Consider the following 16,728-nt stretch of genomic DNA (forward strand, 5'->3'; position numbering starts at 1 on the left):
CTACGGTCCATCTCTTCTGCTGACTCTGTACTGGAACGGTGTTCCTTCCTGCTCTCGGGGATCAAGGGATCTCCCTTGTGGTTAGTGAAAAACGAACAGTGTTAAAACACTTGAACAAGGCAAACATAAAGAACAATGGTGCCTGGAATTTTTGAGAACTGGAGCTTGTAGCCTAGAATTTTTCTTTGCAATTCATGTGAAAATCATCTTGTTTACTCACTTACAGAAAACAATACATTGATTTACATTTTCTAAGACACTTTTTGTTGGTAAAGGTCATATGAGAGTAGGCGTCAACTATCATGAATGCCATTATGATTTACACCTGAGAAGACAAAGCCCTGCATAATGAGCTGCATAAAGAGCCGCTCAGTCAGCTGTTGTCACTGAGAGGGAGGTGTTACAAGAAAGAACGTGAGAACAAAATAAATGTATATCATTTTAAGTTTGTAGTTTATTTAGAATATATTTAATTATCCCACAACATAATTTAATATGGGGGAGCAGTTAAACAGTTTATTAGGAACAATCAAAGCTGACTTTCAAACTAATTTTATTTTTGCATTATTACTCCAGTCACACAATCCTCAAGAAATCCTTTTAACAATCTGAATTTCTAAAAAACAACAACAACAAAAAAAACATTTATTGTTATCATTATTATTAATGTTGAAAATAGCAGAGGACATTTTTCAGGTTTTTTAGGGGGTAAATTAAAAGAACACCATTTTTTGTTACATTTGTTACAGTTACATGTATTTGTTACATTTATATTATTTACATCAAGCTTTTGAATGGTATAGTTTTGTATATATTGTTATTGGAACTTCATAATATTTAACTTAATTATACATTTAGTCAAGAATTATAGTTTGGAAAGAGTCTAACTAGTAAAATGTTTAGACGTTATGTGAAAGCTAGTACAAGTATATAAATAAATATAAAGAGACTTACTCATGTTTATGATCTCTGCTGAATAAAGTGCTTCATTCTTTTTTTTCTGAGGAAATCCATTTCTCAAATCCTCAACCACGCCACAATCTTTTTGGGGTGGATTATGTGTTATTCCTCTCATCGCGAAGCAAACAGTAAAATAAAAGCACTTGAACAACAGTCTGGCTGCTTTTTCTTCTGTGTGGGCGTATTCAAGCTGCGCTTCAGTTTGAATCTGAATAGAGCGTTCAGCGTGGGGCGTGGTCACATTAGATATAATGAAGGGAGACGTGAAAAAAGGACATCGCCTTGTTTTCATATGGATTACTTTATCACAGAACATTTGTTTTAGGCAGCACTCGTTTAGTTTAAAAGTAGACATGTCAAGCTTTCTATAGATATCTCTCTCATGTCTCTTCGTTGAGTATTCACAGAGTTACAGTTCATTTTAATGACGTGTTTGTAAATGAAGATCAGCGCAGACAAAGGCTGCAGACAGCACATCTTGTTTGTTATCTTTAGAAGTGCACAAAGTTTTGTTGTTATTATGTCTGTATCCAAAAAAAGGAAACCCTTTACTGGGTTACAGTCCGCTTGCTGACTGAGCTGGGATGTTTGCAAGAAGGTCAGGCAGCAGTGTTGCACACAAACTGAGCAGGAGTTGGTCTGTTCTTGTAGTCGTGGCCGAGTGGTTAAGGCGATGGACTAGAAATCCATTGGGGTCTCCCCGCGCAGGTTCGAATCCTGCCGACTACGCTGTTTGCTGAAGGCCGTGAGGAAAAGCGTCCATGAATTTTTCAAGGTCCTCCCACTGATTTGCGACATGTCCAGTCCCTCTTCGATGGACCAACACACCGCTGGTGCTTCTTCTATTCGGGCTCCAGGGGTTAACTCGGGTGAGCCAGTGGCACGCCGTGATCGTATAGTGGTTAGTACTCTGCGTTGTGGCCGCAGCAACCCCGGTTCGAATCCGGGTCACGGCAATACTCTGGCGTAGAGTGTACGGGAAGGTTGCCATTTTTTAACCACCTCATCTTTCTTCTCTATTTTGTTTTTGATGCCTGGCCTGTGCAGGGTGACACCAGACAACTGGGCAGGCAGCCTGCCGCTAGACGTAGTCGTGGCCGAGAGGTTAAGGCGTTGGACTTGAAATCCATTGGGGTCTCCCCGCGCAGGTTCGAACCCTGCCGACTACGGGAGGGTTTTGCAGTATTGCTTTAGCTTTCTGTGATGGTAATTGTGCCTTCTATGGTCCTTTGTCCTAACTGCTTCTAGCTTTCATCCCGTGACACCTGCGTCTCTTCTTTGCTCCACAAGAGCCCGGATAGCTCAGTCGGTAGAGCATCAGACTTTTAATCTGAGGGTCCAGGGTTCAAGTCCCTGTTCGGGCGAAGGTCTTTCTTTGGCCTCACCTTGCTATCACTACGGTCCATCTCTTCTGCTGACTCTGTACTGGAACGGTGTTCCTTCCTGCTCTCGGGGATCAAGGGATCTCCCTTGTGGTTAGTGAAAAACGAACAGTGTTAAAACACTTGAACAAGGCAAACATAAAGAACAATGGTGCCTGGAATTTTTGAGAACTGGAGCTTGTAGCCTAGAATTTTTCTTTGCAATTCATGTGAAAATCATCTTGTTTACTCACTTACAGAAAACAATACATTGATTTACATTTTCTAAGACACTTTTTGTTGGTAAAGGTCATATGAGAGTAGGCGTCAACTATCATGAATGCCATTATGATTTACACCTGAGAAGACAAAGCCCTGCATAATGAGCTGCATAAAGAGCCGCTCAGTCAGCTGTTGTCACTGAGAGGGAGGTGTTACAAGAAAGAACGTGAGAACAAAATAAATGTATATCATTTTAAGTTTGTAGTTTATTTAGAATATATTTAATTATCCCACAACATAATTTAATATGGGGGAGCAGTTAAACAGTTTATTAGGAACAATCAAAGCTGACTTTCAAACTAATTTTATTTTTGCATTATTACTCCAGTCACACAATCCTCAAGAAATCCTTTTAACAATCTGAATTTCTAAAAAACAACAACAACAAAAAAAACATTTATTGTTATCATTATTATTAATGTTGAAAATAGCAGAGGACATTTTTCAGGTTTTTTAGGGGGTAAATTAAAAGAACACCATTTTTTGTTACATTTGTTACAGTTACATGTATTTGTTACATTTATATTATTTACATCAAGCTTTTGAATGGTATAGTTTTGTATATATTGTTATTGGAACTTCATAATATTTAACTTAATTATACATTTAGTCAAGAATTATAGTTTGGAAAGAGTCTAACTAGTAAAATGTTTAGACGTTATGTGAAAGCTAGTACAAGTATATAAATAAATATAAAGAGACTTACTCATGTTTATGATCTCTGCTGAATAAAGTGCTTCATTCTTTTTTTTCTGAGGAAATCCATTTCTCAAATCCTCAACCACGCCACATCTTTTTGGGGTGGATTATGTGTTATTCCTCTCATCGCGAAGCAAACAGTAAAATAAAAGCACTTGAACAACAGTCTGGCTGCTTTTTCTTCTGTGTGGGCGTATTCAAGCTGCGCTTCAGTTTGAATCTGAATAGAGCGTTCAGCGTGGGGCGTGGTCACATTAGATATAATGAAGGGAGACGTGAAAAAAGGACATCGCCTTGTTTTCATATGGATTACTTTATCACAGAACATTTGTTTTAGGCAGCACTCGTTTAGTTTAAAAGTTTAAAAGAGGTTAAGGCGTTGGACTTGAAATCCATTGGGGTCTCCCCGCGCAGGTTCGAACCCTGCCGACTACGGGAGGGTTTTGCAGTATTGCTTTAGCTTTCTGTGATGGTAATTGTGCCTTCTATGGTCCTTTGTCCTAACTGCTTCTAGCTTTCATCCCGTGACACCTGCGTCTCTTCTTTGCTCCACAAGAGCCCGGATAGCTCAGTCGGTAGAGCATCAGACTTTTAATCTGAGGGTCCAGGGTTCAAGTCCCTGTTCGGGCGAAGGTCTTTCTTTGGCCTCACCTTGCTATCACTACGGTCCATCTCTTCTGCTGACTCTGTACTGGAACGGTGTTCCTTCCTGCTCTCGGGGATCAAGGGATCTCCCTTGTGGTTAGTGAAAAACGAACAGTGTTAAAACACTTGAACAAGGCAAACATAAAGAACAATGGTGCCTGGAATTTTTGAGAACTGGAGCTTGTAGCCTAGAATTTTTCTTTGCAATTCATGTGAAAATCATCTTGTTTACTCACTTACAGAAAACAATACATTGATTTACATTTTCTAAGACACTTTTTGTTGGTAAAGGTCATATGAGAGTAGGCGTCAACTATCATGAATGTCATTATGATTTACACCTGAGAAGACAAAGCCCTGCATAATGAGCTGCATAAAGAGCCGCTCAGTCAGCTGTTGTCACTGAGAGGGAGGTGTTACAAGAAAGAACGTGAGAACAAAATAAATGTATATCATTTTAAGTTTGTAGTTTATTTAGAATATATTTAATTATCCCACAACATAATTTAATATGGGGGAGCAGTTAAACAGTTTATTAGGAACAATCAAAGCTGACTTTCAAACTAATTTTATTTTTGCATTATTACTCCAGTCACACAATCCTCAAGAAATCCTTTTAACAATCTGAATTTCTAAAAAACAACAACAACAAAAAAAACATTTATTGTTATCATTATTATTAATGTTGAAAATAGCAGAGGACATTTTTCAGGTTTTTTAGGGGGTAAATTAAAAGAACACCATTTTTTGTTACATTTGTTACAGTTACATGTATTTGTTACATTTATATTATTTACATCAAGCTTTTGAATGGTATAGTTTTGTATATTGTTATTGGAACTTCATAATATTTAACTTAATTATACATTTAGTCAAGAATTATAGTTTGGAAAGAGTCTAACTAGTAAAATGTTTAGACGTTATGTGAAAGCTAGTACAAGTATATAAATAAATATAAAGAGACTTACTCATGTTTATGATCTCTGCTGAATAAAGTGCTTCATTCTTTTTTTTCTGAGGAAATCCATTTCTCAAATCCTCAACCACGCCACATCTTTTTGGGGTGGATTATGTGTTATTCCTCTCATCGCGAAGCAAACAGTAAAATAAAAGCACTTGAACAACAGTCTGGCTGCTTTTTCTTCTGTGTGGGCGTATTCAAGCTGCGCTTCAGTTTGAATCTGAATAGAGCGTTCAGCGTGGGGCGTGGTCACATTAGATATAATGAAGGGAGACGTGAAAAAAGGACATCGCCTTGTTTTCATATGGATTACTTTATCACAGAACATTTGTTTTAGGCAGCACTCGTTTAGTTTAAAAGTTTAAAAGAGGTTAAGGCGTTGGACTTGAAATCCATTGGGGTCTCCCCGCGCAGGTTCGAACCCTGCCGACTACGGGAGGGTTTTGCAGTATTGCTTTAGCTTTCTGTGATGGTAATTGTTCCTTCTATGGTCCTTTGTCCTAACTGCTTCTAGCTTTCATCCCGTGACACCTGCGTCTCTTCTTTGCTCCACAAGAGCCCGGATAGCTCAGTCGGTAGAGCATCAGACTTTTAATCTGAGGGTCCAGGGTTCAAGTCCCTGTTCGGGCGAAGGTCTTTCTTTGGCCTCACCTTGCTATCACTACGGTCCATCTCTTCTGCTGACTCTGTACTGGAACGGTGTTCCTTCCTGCTCTCGGGGATCAAGGGATCTCCCTTGTGGTTAGTGAAAAACGAACAGTGTTAAAACACTTGAACAAGGCAAACATAAAGAACAATGGTGCCTGGAATTTTTGAGAACTGGAGCTTGTAGCCTAGAATTTTTCTTTGCAATTCATGTGAAAATCATCTTGTTTACTCACTTACAGAAAACAATACATTGATTTACATTTTCTAAGACACTTTTTGTTGGTAAAGGTCATATGAGAGTAGGCGACAACTATCATGAATGTCATTATGATTTACACCTGAGAAGACAAAGCCCTGCATAATGAGCTGCATAAAGAGCCGCTCAGTCAGCTGTTGTCACTGAGAGGGAGGTGTTACAAGAAAGAACGTGAGAACAAAATAAATGTATATCATTTTAAGTTTGTAGTTTATTTAGAATATATTTAATTATCCCACAACATAATTTAATATGGGGGAGCAGTTAAACAGTTTATTAGGAACAATCAAAGCTGACTTTCAAACTAATTTTATTTTTGCATTATTACTCCAGTCACACAATCCTCAAGAAATCCTTTTAACAATCTGAATTTCTAAAAAACAACAACAACAAAAAAAAAACATTTATTGTTATCATTATTATTAATGTTGAAAATAGCAGAGGACATTTTTCAGGTTTTTTAGGGGGTAAATTAAAAGAACACCATTTTTTGTTACATTTGTTACAGTTACATGTATTTGTTACATTTATATTATTTACATCAAGCTTTTGAATGGTATAGTTTTGTATATTGTTATTGGAACTTCATAATATTTAACTTAATTATACATTTAGTCAAGAATTATAGTTTGGAAAGAGTCTAACTAGTAAAATGTTTAGACGTTATGTGAAAGCTAGTACAAGTATATAAATAAATATAAAGAGACTTACTCATGTTTATGATCTCTGCTGAATAAAGTGCTTCATTCTTTTTTTTCTGAGGAAATCCATTTCTCAAATCCTCAACCACGCCACATCTTTTTGGGGTGGATTATGTGTTATTCCTCTCATCGCGAAGCAAACAGTAAAATAAAAGCACTTGAACAACAGTCTGGCTGCTTTTTCTTCTGTGTGGGCGTATTCAAGCTGCGCTTCAGTTTGAATCTGAATAGAGCGTTCAGCGTGGGGCGTGGTCACATTAGATATAATGAAGGGAGACGTGAAAAAAGGACATCGCCTTGTTTTCATATGGATTACTTTATCACAGAACATTTGTTTTAGGCAGCACTCGTTTAGTTTAAAAGTAGACATGTCAAGCTTTCTATAGATATCTCTCTCATGTCTCTTCGTTGAGTATTCACAGAGTTACAGTTCATTTTAATGACGTGTTTGTAAATGAAGATCAGCGCAGACAAAGGCTGCAGACAGCACATCTTGTTTGTTATCTTTAGAAGTGCACAAAGTTTTGTTGTTATTATGTCTGTATCCAAAAAAAGGAAACCCTTACAACCCTATTGAGCTGGGATGTTTGCAAGAAGGTCAGGCAGCAGTGTTGCACACAAACTGAGCAGGAGTTGGTCTGTTCTTGTAGTCGTGGCCGAGTGGTTAAGGCGATGGACTAGAAATCCATTGGGGTCTCCCCGCGCAGGTTCGAACCCTGCCGACTACGCTGTTTGCTGAAGGCCGTGAGGAAAAGCGTCCATGAATTTTTCAAGGTCCTCCCACTGATTTGCGAAATGTCCAGTCCCTCTTCGATGGACCAACACACCGCTGGTGCTTCTTCTATTCGGGCTCCAGGGGTTAACTCGGGTGAGCCAGTGGCACGCCGTGATCGTATAGTGGTTAGTACTCTGCGTTGTGGCCGCAGCAACCCCGGTTCGAATCCGGGTCACGGCAATACTCTGGCGTAGAGTGTACGGGAAGGTTGCCATTTTTTTACCACCTCATCTTTCTTCTCTATTTTGTTTTTGATGCCTGGCCTGTGCAGGGTGACACCAGACAACTGGGCAGGCAGCCTGCCGCAAGACGTAGTCGTGGCCGAGAGGTTAAGGCGTTGGACTTGAAATCCATTGGGGTCTCCCCGCGCAGGTTCGAACCCTGCCGACTACGGGAGGGTTTTGCAGTATTGCTTTAGCTTTCTGTGATGGTAATTGTGCCTTCTATGGTCCTTTGTCCTAACTGCTTCTAGCTTTCATCCCGTGACACCTGCGTCTCTTCTTTGCTCCACAAGAGCCCGGATAGCTCAGTCGGTAGAGCATCAGACTTTTAATCTGAGGGTCCAGGGTTCAAGTCCCTGTTCGGGCGAAGGTCTTTCTTTGGCCTCACCTTGCTATCACTACGGTCCATCTCTTCTGCTGACTCTGTACTGGAACGGTGTTCCTTCCTGCTCTCGGGGATCAAGGGATCTCCCTTGTGGTTAGTGAAAAACGAACAGTGTTAAAACACTTGAACAAGGCAAACATAAAGAACAATGGTGCCTGGAATTTTTGAGAACTGGAGCTTGTAGCCTAGAATTTTTCTTTGCAATTCATGTGAAAATCATCTTGTTTACTCACTTACAGAAAACAATACATTGATTTACATTTTCTAAGACACTTTTTGTTGGTAAAGGTCATATGAGAGTAGGCGTCAACTATCATGAATGTCATTATGATTTACACCTGAGAAGACAAAGCCCTGCATAATGAGCTGCATAAAGAGCCGCTCAGTCAGCTGTTGTCACTGAGAGGGAGGTGTTACAAGAAAGAACGTGAGAACAAAATAAATGTATATCATTTTAAGTTTGTAGTTTATTTAGAATATATTTAATTATCCCACAACATAATTTAATATGGGGGAGCAGTTAAACAGTTTATTAGGAACAATCAAAGCTGACTTTCAAACTAATTTTATTTTTGCATTATTACTCCAGTCACACAATCCTCAAGAAATCCTTTTAACAATCTGAATTTCTAAAAAACAACAACAACAAAAAAAACATTTATTGTTATCATTATTATTAATGTTGAAAATAGCAGAGGACATTTTTCAGGTTTTTTAGGGGGTAAATTAAAAGAACACCATTTTTTGTTACATTTGTTACAGTTACATGTATTTGTTACATTTATATTATTTACATCAAGCTTTTGAATGTTATAGTTTTGTATATTGTTATTGGAACTTCATAATATTTAACTTAATTATACATTTAGTCAAGAATTATAGTTTGGAAAGAGTCTAACTAGTAAAATGTTTAGACGTTATGTGAAAGCTAGTACAAGTATATAAATAAATATAAAGAGACTTACTCATGTTTATGATCTCTGCTGAATAAAGTGCTTCATTCTTTTTTTTCTGAGGAAATCCATTTCTCAAATCCTCAACCACGCCACATCTTTTTGGGGTGGATTATGTGTTATTCCTCTCATCGCGAAGCAAACAGTAAAATAAAAGCACTTGAACAACAGTCTGGCTGCTTTTTCTTCTGTGTGGGCGTATTCAAGCTGCGCTTCAGTTTGAATCTGAATAGAGCGTTCAGCGTGGGGCGTGGTCACATTAGATATAATGAAGGGAGACGTGAAAAAAGGACATCGCCTTGTTTTCATATGGATTACTTTATCACAGAACATTTGTTTTAGGCAGCACTCGTTTAGTTTAAAAGTAGACATGTCAAGCTTTCTATAGATATCTCTCTCATGTCTCTTCGTTGAGTATTCACAGAGTTACAGTTCATTTTAATGACGTGTTTGTAAATGAAGATCAGCGCAGACAAAGGCTGCAGACAGCACATCTTGTTTGTTTTCTTTAGAAGTGCACAAAGTTTTGTTGTTATTATGTCTGTATCCAAAAAAAGGAAACCCTTTACTGGGTTACAGTCCGCTTGCTGACTGAGCTGGGATGTTTGCAAGAAGGTCAGGCAGCAGTGTTGCACACAAACTGAGCAGGAGTTGGTCTGTTCTTGTAGTCGTGGCCGAGTGGTTAAGGCGATGGACTAGAAATCCATTGGGGTCTCCCCGCGCAGGTTCGAAACCTGCCGACTACGCTGTTTGCTGAAGGCCGTGAGGAAAAGCGTCCATGAATTTTTCAAGGTCCTCCCACTGATTTGCGACATGTCCAGTCCCTCTTCGATGGACCAACACACCGCTGGTGCTTCTTCTATTCGGGCTCCAGGGGTTAACTCGGGTGAGCCAGTGGCACGCCGTGATCGTATAGTGGTTAGTACTCTGCGTTGTGGCCGCAGCAACCCCGGTTCGAATCCGGGTCACGGCAATACTCTGGCGTAGAGTGTACGGGAAGGTTGCCATTTTTTTACCACCTCATCTTTCTTCTCTATTTTGTTTTTGATGCCTGGCCTGTGCAGGGTGACACCAGACAACTGGGCAGGCAGCCTGCCGCTAGACGTAGTCGTGGCCGAGAGGTTAAGGCGTTGGACTTGAAATCCATTGGGGTCTCCCCGCGCAGGTTCGAACCCTGCCGACTACGGGAGGGTTTTGCAGTATTGCTTTAGCTTTCTGTGATGGTAATTGTGCCTTCTATGGTCCTTTGTCCTAACTGCTTCTAGCTTTCATCCCGTGACACCTGCGTCTCTTCTTTGCTCCACAAGAGCCCGGATAGCTCAGTCGGTAGAGCATCAGACTTTTAATCTGAGGGTCCAGGGTTCAAGTCCCTGTTCGGGCGAAGGTCTTTCTTTGGCCTCACCTTGCTATCACTACGGTCCATCTCTTCTGCTGACTCTGTACTGGAACGGTGTTCCTTCCTGCTCTCGGGGATCAAGGGATCTCCCTTGTGGTTAGTGAAAAACGAACAGTGTTAAAACACTTGAACAAGGCAAACATAAAGAACAATGGTGCCTGGAATTTTTGAGAACTGGAGCTTGTAGCCTAGAATTTTTCTTTGCAATTCATGTGAAAATCATCTTGTTTACTCACTTACAGAAAACAATACATTGATTTACATTTTCTAAGACACTTTTTGTTGGTAAAGGTCATATGAGAGTAGGCGTCAACTATCATGAATGCCATTATGATTTACACCTGAGAAGACAAAGCCCTGCATAATGAGCTGCATAAAGAGCCGCTCAGTCAGCTGTTGTCACTGAGAGGGAGGTGTTACAAGAAAGAACGTGAGAACAAAATAAATGTATATCATTTTAAGTTTGTAGTTTATTTAGAATATATTTAATTATCCCACAACATAATTTAATATGGGGGAGCAGTTAAACAGTTTATTAGGAACAATCAAAGCTGACTTTCAAACTAATTTTATTTTTGCATTATTACTCCAGTCACACAATCCTCAAGAAATCCTTTTAACAATCTGAATTTCTAAAAAACAACAACAACAAAAAAAACATTTATTGTTATCATTATTATTAATGTTGAAAATAGCAGAGGACATTTTTCAGGTTTTTTAGGGGGTAAATTAAAAGAACACCATTTTTTGTTACATTTGTTACAGTTACATGTATTTGTTACATTTATATTATTTACATCAAGCTTTTGAATGGTATAGTTTTGTATATATTGTTATTGGAACTTCATAATATTTAACTTAATTATACATTTAGTCAAGAATTATAGTTTGGAAAGAGTCTAACTAGTAAAATGTTTAGACGTTATGTGAAAGCTAGTACAAGTATATAAATAAATATAAAGAGACTTACTCATGTTTATGATCTCTGCTGAATAAAGTGCTTCATTCTTTTTTTTCTGAGGAAATCCATTTCTCAAATCCTCAACCACGCCACAATCTTTTTGGGGTGGATTATGTGTTATTCCTCTCATCGCGAAGCAAACAGTAAAATAAAAGCACTTGAACAACAGTCTGGCTGCTTTTTCTTCTGTGTGGGCGTATTCAAGCTGCGCTTCAGTTTGAATCTGAATAGAGCGTTCAGCGTGGGGCGTGGTCACATTAGATATAATGAAGGGAGACGTGAAAAAAGGACATCGCCTTGTTTTCATATGGATTACTTTATCACAGAACATTTGTTTTAGGCAGCACTCGTTTAGTTTAAAAGTAGACATGTCAAGCTTTCTATAGATATCTCTCTCATGTCTCTTCGTTGAGTATTCACAGAGTTACAGTTCATTTTAATGACGTGTTTGTAAATGAAGATCAGCGCAGACAAAGGCTGCAGACAGCACATCTTGTTTGTTATCTTTAGAAGTGCACAAAGTTTTGTTGTTATTATGTCTGTATCCAAAAAAAGGAAACCCTTTACTGGGTTACAGTCCGCTTGCTGACTGAGCTGGGATGTTTGCAAGAAGGTCAGGCAGCAGTGTTGCACACAAACTGAGCAGGAGTTGGTCTGTTCTTGTAGTCGTGGCCGAGTGGTTAAGGCGATGGACTAGAAATCCATTGGGGTCTCCCCGCGCAGGTTCGAATCCTGCCGACTACGCTGTTTGCTGAAGGCCGTGAGGAAAAGTGTCCATGAATTTTTCAAGGTCCTCCCACTGATTTGCGACATGTCCAGTCCCTCTTCGATGGACCAACACACCGCTGGTGCTTCTTCTATTCGGGCTCCAGGGGTTAACTCGGGTGAGCCAGTGGCACGCCGTGATCGTAGAGTGGTTAGTACTCTGCGTTGTGGCCGCAGCAACCCTGGTTCGAATCCGGGTCACGGCAATACTCTGGCGTAGAGTGTACGGGAAGGTTGCCATTTTTTTACCACCTCATCTTTCTTCTCTATTTTGTTTTTGATGCCTGGCCTGTGCAGGGTGACACCAGACAACTGGGCAGGCAGCCTGCCGCTAGACGTAGTCGTGGCCGAGAGGTTAAGGCGTTGGACTTGAAATCCATTGGGGTCTCCCCGCGCAGGTTCGAACCCTGCCGACTACGGGAGGGTTTTGCAGTATTGCTTTAGCTTTCTGTGATGGTAATTGTGCCTTCTATGGTCCTTTGTCCTAACTGCTTCTAGCTTTCATCCCGTGACACCTGCGTCTCTTCTTTGCTCCACAAGAGCCCGGATAGCTCAGTCGGTAGAGCATCAGACTTTTAATCTGAGGGTCCAGGGTTCAAGTCCCTGTTCGGGCGAAGGTCTTTCTTTGGCCTCACCTTGCTATCACTACGGTCCATCTCTTCTGCTGACTCTGTACTGGAACGGTGTTCCTTCCTGCTCTCGGGGATCAAGGGATCTCCCTTGTGGTTAGTGAAAAACGAACAGTGTTAAAACACTTGAACAAGGCAAACATAAAGAACAATGGTGCCTGGAATTTTTGAGAACTGGAGCTTGTAGCCTAGAATTTTTCTTTGCAATTCATGTGAAAATCATCTTGTTTACTCACTTACAGAAAACAATACATTGATTTACATTTTCTAAGACACTTTTTGTTGGTAAAGGTCATATGAGAGTAGGCGTCAACTATCATGAATGCCATTATGATTTACACCTGAGAAGACAAAGCCCTGCATAATGAGCTGCATAAAGAGCCGCTCAGTCAGCTGTTGTCACTGAGAGGGAGGTGTTACAAGAAAGAACGTGAGAACAAAATAAATGTATATCATTTTAAGTTTGTAGTTTATTTAGAATATATTTAATTATCCCACAACATAATTTAATATGGGGGAGCAGTTAAACAGTTTATTAGGAACAATCAAAGCTGACTTTCAAACTAATTTTATTTTTGCATTATTACTCCAGTCACACAATCCTCAAGAAATCCTTTTAACAATCTGAATTTCTAAAAAACAACAACAACAAAAAAAACATTTATTGTTATCATTATTATTAATGTTGAAAATAGCAGAGGACATTTTTCAGGTTTTTTAGGGGGTAAATTAAAAGAACACCATTTTTTGTTACATTTGTTACAGTTACATGTATTTGTTACATTTATATTATTTACATCAAGCTTTTGAATGGTATAGTTTTGTATATATTGTTATTGGAACTTCATAATATTTAACTTAATTATACATTTAGTCAAGAATTATAGTTTGGAAAGAGTCTAACTAGTAAAATGTTTAGACGTTATGTGAAAGCTAGTACAAGTATATAAATAAATATAAAGAGACTTACTCATGTTTATGATCTCTGCTGAATAAAGTGCTTCATTCTTTTTTTTCTGAGGAAATCCATTTCTCAAATCCTCAACCACGCCACAATCTTTTTGGGGTGGATTATGTGTTATTCCTCTCATCGCGAAGCAAACAGTAAAATAAAAGCACTTGAACAACAGTCTGGCTGCTTTTTCTTCTGTGTGGGCGTATTCAAGCTGCGCTTCAGTTTGAATCTGAATAGAGCGTTCAGCGTGGGGCGTGGTCACATTAGATATAATGAAGGGAGACGTGAAAAAAGGACATCGCCTTGTTTTCATATGGATTACTTTATCACAGAACATTTGTTTTAGGCAGCACTCGTTTAGTTTAAAAGTAGACATGTCAAGCTTTCTATAGATATCTCTCTCATGTCTCTTCGTTGAGTATTCACAGAGTTACAGTTCATTTTAATGACGTGTTTGTAAATGAAGATCAGCGCAGACAAAGGCTGCAGACAGCACATCTTGTTTGTTATCTTTAGAAGTGCACAAAGTTTTGTTGTTATTATGTCTGTATCCAAAAAAAGGAAACCCTTTACTGGGTTACAGTCCACTTGCTGACTGAGCTGGGATGTTTGCAAGAAGGTCAGGCAGCAGTGTTGCACACAAACTGAGCAGGAGTTGGTCTGTTCTTGTAGTCGTGGCCGAGTGGTTAAGGCGATGGACTAGAAATCCATTGGGGTCTCCCCGCGCAGGTTCGAATCCTGCCGACTACGCTGTTTGCTGAAGGCCGTGAGGAAAAGCGTCCATGAATTTTTCAAGGTCCTCCCACTGATTTGCGACATGTCCAGTCCCTCTTCGATGGACCAACACACCGCTGGTGCTTCTTCTATTCGGGCTCCAGGGGTTAACTCGGGTGAGCCAGTGGCACGCCGTGATCGTATAGTGGTTAGTACTCTGCGTTGTGGCCGCAGCAACCCCGGTTCGAATCCGGGTCACGGCAATACTCTGGCGTAGAGTGTACGGGAAGGTTGCCATTTTTTTACCACCTCATCTTTCTTCTCTATTTTGTTTTTGATGCCTGGCCTGTGCAGGGTGACACCAGACAACTGGGCAGGCAGCCTGCCGCTAGACGTAGTCGTGGCCGAGAGGTTAAGGCGTTGGACTTGAAATCCATTGGGGTCTCCCCGCGCAGGTTCGAACCCTGCCGACTACGGGAGGGTTTTGCAGTATTGCTTTAGCTTTCTGTGATGGTAATTGTGCCTTCTATGGTCCTTTGTCCTAACTGCTTCTAGCTTTCATCCCGTGACACCTGCGTCTCTTCTTTGCTCCACAAGAGCCCGGATAGCTCAGTCGGTAGAGCATCAGACTTTTAATCTGAGGGTCCAGGGTTCAAGTCCCTGTTCGGGCGAAGGTCTTTCTTTGGCCTCACCTTGCTATCACTACGGTCCATCTCTTCTGCTGACTCTGTACTGGAACGGTGTTCCTTCCTGCTCTCGGGGATCAAGGGATCTCCCTTGTGGTTAGTGAAAAACGAACAGTGTTAAAACACTTGAACAAGGCAAACATAAAGAACAATGGTGCCTGGAATTTTTGAGAACTGGAGCTTGTAGCCTAGAATTTTTCTTTGCAATTCATGTGAAAATCATCTTGTTTACTCACTTACAGAAAACAATACATTGATTTACATTTTCTAAGACACTTTTTGTTGGTAAAGGTCATATGAGAGTAGGCGTCAACTATCATGAATGTCATTATGATTTACACCTGAGAAGACAAAGCCCTGCATAATGAGCTGCATAAAGAGCCGCTCAGTCAGCTGTTGTCACTGAGAGGGAGGTGTTACAAGAAAGAACGTGAGAACAAAATAAATGTATATCATTTTAAGTTTGTAGTTTATTTAGAATATATTTAATTATCCCACAACATAATTTAATATGGGGGAGCAGTTAAACAGTTTATTAGGAACAATCAAAGCTGACTTTCAAACTAATTTTATTTTTGCATTATTACTCCAGTCACACAATCCTCAAGAAATCCTTTTAACAATCTGAATTTCTAAAAAACAACAACAACAAAAAAAACATTTATTGTTATCATTATTATTAATGTTGAAAATAGCAGAGGACATTTTTCAGGTTTTTTAGGGGGTAAATTAAAAGAACACCATTTTTTGTTACATTTGTTACAGTTACATGTATTTGTTACATTTATATTATTTACATCAAGCTTTTGAATGGTATAGTTTTGTATATATTGTTATTGGAACTTCATAATATTTAACTTAATTATACATTTAGTCAAGAATTATAGTTTGGAAAGAGTCTAACTAGTAAAATGTTTAGACGTTATGTGAAAGCTAGTACAAGTATATAAATAAATATAAAGAGACTTACTCATGTTTATGATCTCTGCTGAATAAAGTGCTTCATTCTTTTTTTTCTGAGGAAATCCATTTCTCAAATCCTCAACCACGCCACATCTTTTTGGGGTGGATTATGTGTTATTCCTCTCATCGCGAAGCAAACAGTAAAATAAAAGCACTTGAACAACAGTCTGGCTGCTTTTTCTTCTGTGTGGGCGTATTCAAGCTGCGCTTCAGTTTGAATCTGAATAGAGCGTTCAGCGTGGGGCGTGGTCACATTAGATATAATGAAGGGAGACGTGAAAAAAGGACATCGCCTTGTTTTCATATGGATTACTTTATCACAGAACATTTGTTTTAGGCAGCACTCGTTTAGTTTAAAAGTAGACATGTCAAGCTTTCTATAGATATCTCTCTCATGTCTCTTCGTTGAGTATTCACAGAGTTACAGTTCATTTTAATGACGTGTTTGTAAATGAAGATCAGCGCAGACAAAGGCTGCAGACAGCACATCTTGTTTGTTATCTTTAGAAGTGCACAAAGTTTTGTTGTTATTATGTCTGTATCCAAAAAAAGGAAACCCTTTACTGGGTTACAGTCCGCTTGCTGACTGAGCTGGGATGTTTGCAAGAAGGTCAGGCAGCAGTGTTGCACACAAACTGAGCAGGAGTTGGTCTGTTCTTGTAGTCGTGGCCGAGTGGTTAAGGCGATGGACTAGAAATCCATTGGGGTCTCCCCGCGCAGGTTCGAATCCTGCCGACTACGCTGTTTGCTGAAGGCCGTGAGGAAAAGCGTCCATGAATTTTTCAAGGTCCTCCCACTGATTTGCGACATGT

General features: G+C 39.6%; 22 non-coding genes across 22 annotated transcripts; all 22 read left to right on the plus strand.

Moving 5' to 3' along the window:
* Window positions 1–1,607: 1,607 nt before the first annotated feature.
* trnas-aga (transfer RNA serine (anticodon AGA)) lies at window positions 1,608–1,689 on the plus strand. Its single transcript has one exon. It is a non-coding gene; the product is annotated as a tRNA-Ser (tRNA).
* A 155-nt stretch (window positions 1,690–1,844) lies between these two features.
* On the plus strand, window positions 1,845–1,916 carry trnah-gug (transfer RNA histidin (anticodon GUG)). Its single transcript has one exon. It is a non-coding gene; the product is annotated as a tRNA-His (tRNA).
* Window positions 1,917–2,047: 131 nt separating this feature from the next.
* On the plus strand, window positions 2,048–2,129 carry trnas-uga (transfer RNA serine (anticodon UGA)). The gene has a single exon. It is a non-coding gene; the product is annotated as a tRNA-Ser (tRNA).
* Window positions 2,130–2,251: 122 nt separating this feature from the next.
* Window positions 2,252–2,324, plus strand: trnak-uuu (transfer RNA lysine (anticodon UUU)). Its single transcript has one exon. It is a non-coding gene; the product is annotated as a tRNA-Lys (tRNA).
* A 1,535-nt stretch (window positions 2,325–3,859) lies between these two features.
* Window positions 3,860–3,932, plus strand: trnak-uuu (transfer RNA lysine (anticodon UUU)). The gene has a single exon. It is a non-coding gene; the product is annotated as a tRNA-Lys (tRNA).
* Window positions 3,933–5,465: 1,533 nt separating this feature from the next.
* On the plus strand, window positions 5,466–5,538 carry trnak-uuu (transfer RNA lysine (anticodon UUU)). Its single transcript has one exon. It is a non-coding gene; the product is annotated as a tRNA-Lys (tRNA).
* Window positions 5,539–7,159: 1,621 nt separating this feature from the next.
* Window positions 7,160–7,241, plus strand: trnas-aga (transfer RNA serine (anticodon AGA)). The gene has a single exon. It is a non-coding gene; the product is annotated as a tRNA-Ser (tRNA).
* Window positions 7,242–7,396: 155 nt separating this feature from the next.
* Window positions 7,397–7,468, plus strand: trnah-gug (transfer RNA histidin (anticodon GUG)). Its single transcript has one exon. It is a non-coding gene; the product is annotated as a tRNA-His (tRNA).
* Window positions 7,469–7,599: 131 nt separating this feature from the next.
* trnas-uga (transfer RNA serine (anticodon UGA)) lies at window positions 7,600–7,681 on the plus strand. The gene has a single exon. It is a non-coding gene; the product is annotated as a tRNA-Ser (tRNA).
* A 122-nt stretch (window positions 7,682–7,803) lies between these two features.
* Window positions 7,804–7,876, plus strand: trnak-uuu (transfer RNA lysine (anticodon UUU)). Its single transcript has one exon. It is a non-coding gene; the product is annotated as a tRNA-Lys (tRNA).
* A 1,635-nt stretch (window positions 7,877–9,511) lies between these two features.
* Window positions 9,512–9,593, plus strand: trnas-aga (transfer RNA serine (anticodon AGA)). The gene has a single exon. It is a non-coding gene; the product is annotated as a tRNA-Ser (tRNA).
* Window positions 9,594–9,748: 155 nt separating this feature from the next.
* trnah-gug (transfer RNA histidin (anticodon GUG)) lies at window positions 9,749–9,820 on the plus strand. The gene has a single exon. It is a non-coding gene; the product is annotated as a tRNA-His (tRNA).
* A 131-nt stretch (window positions 9,821–9,951) lies between these two features.
* On the plus strand, window positions 9,952–10,033 carry trnas-uga (transfer RNA serine (anticodon UGA)). Its single transcript has one exon. It is a non-coding gene; the product is annotated as a tRNA-Ser (tRNA).
* A 122-nt stretch (window positions 10,034–10,155) lies between these two features.
* On the plus strand, window positions 10,156–10,228 carry trnak-uuu (transfer RNA lysine (anticodon UUU)). Its single transcript has one exon. It is a non-coding gene; the product is annotated as a tRNA-Lys (tRNA).
* Window positions 10,229–11,866: 1,638 nt separating this feature from the next.
* Window positions 11,867–11,948, plus strand: trnas-aga (transfer RNA serine (anticodon AGA)). Its single transcript has one exon. It is a non-coding gene; the product is annotated as a tRNA-Ser (tRNA).
* A 358-nt stretch (window positions 11,949–12,306) lies between these two features.
* On the plus strand, window positions 12,307–12,388 carry trnas-uga (transfer RNA serine (anticodon UGA)). The gene has a single exon. It is a non-coding gene; the product is annotated as a tRNA-Ser (tRNA).
* A 122-nt stretch (window positions 12,389–12,510) lies between these two features.
* trnak-uuu (transfer RNA lysine (anticodon UUU)) lies at window positions 12,511–12,583 on the plus strand. Its single transcript has one exon. It is a non-coding gene; the product is annotated as a tRNA-Lys (tRNA).
* Window positions 12,584–14,221: 1,638 nt separating this feature from the next.
* Window positions 14,222–14,303, plus strand: trnas-aga (transfer RNA serine (anticodon AGA)). Its single transcript has one exon. It is a non-coding gene; the product is annotated as a tRNA-Ser (tRNA).
* Window positions 14,304–14,458: 155 nt separating this feature from the next.
* trnah-gug (transfer RNA histidin (anticodon GUG)) lies at window positions 14,459–14,530 on the plus strand. Its single transcript has one exon. It is a non-coding gene; the product is annotated as a tRNA-His (tRNA).
* A 131-nt stretch (window positions 14,531–14,661) lies between these two features.
* On the plus strand, window positions 14,662–14,743 carry trnas-uga (transfer RNA serine (anticodon UGA)). Its single transcript has one exon. It is a non-coding gene; the product is annotated as a tRNA-Ser (tRNA).
* A 122-nt stretch (window positions 14,744–14,865) lies between these two features.
* On the plus strand, window positions 14,866–14,938 carry trnak-uuu (transfer RNA lysine (anticodon UUU)). The gene has a single exon. It is a non-coding gene; the product is annotated as a tRNA-Lys (tRNA).
* A 1,637-nt stretch (window positions 14,939–16,575) lies between these two features.
* On the plus strand, window positions 16,576–16,657 carry trnas-aga (transfer RNA serine (anticodon AGA)). Its single transcript has one exon. It is a non-coding gene; the product is annotated as a tRNA-Ser (tRNA).
* Window positions 16,658–16,728: the final 71 nt, after the last annotated feature.

This window comes from Carassius gibelio, chromosome A20, assembly GCF_023724105.1.
Source record: "Carassius gibelio isolate Cgi1373 ecotype wild population from Czech Republic chromosome A20, carGib1.2-hapl.c, whole genome shotgun sequence".
Lineage (NCBI taxonomy): Eukaryota > Metazoa > Chordata > Actinopteri > Cypriniformes > Cyprinidae > Carassius > Carassius gibelio.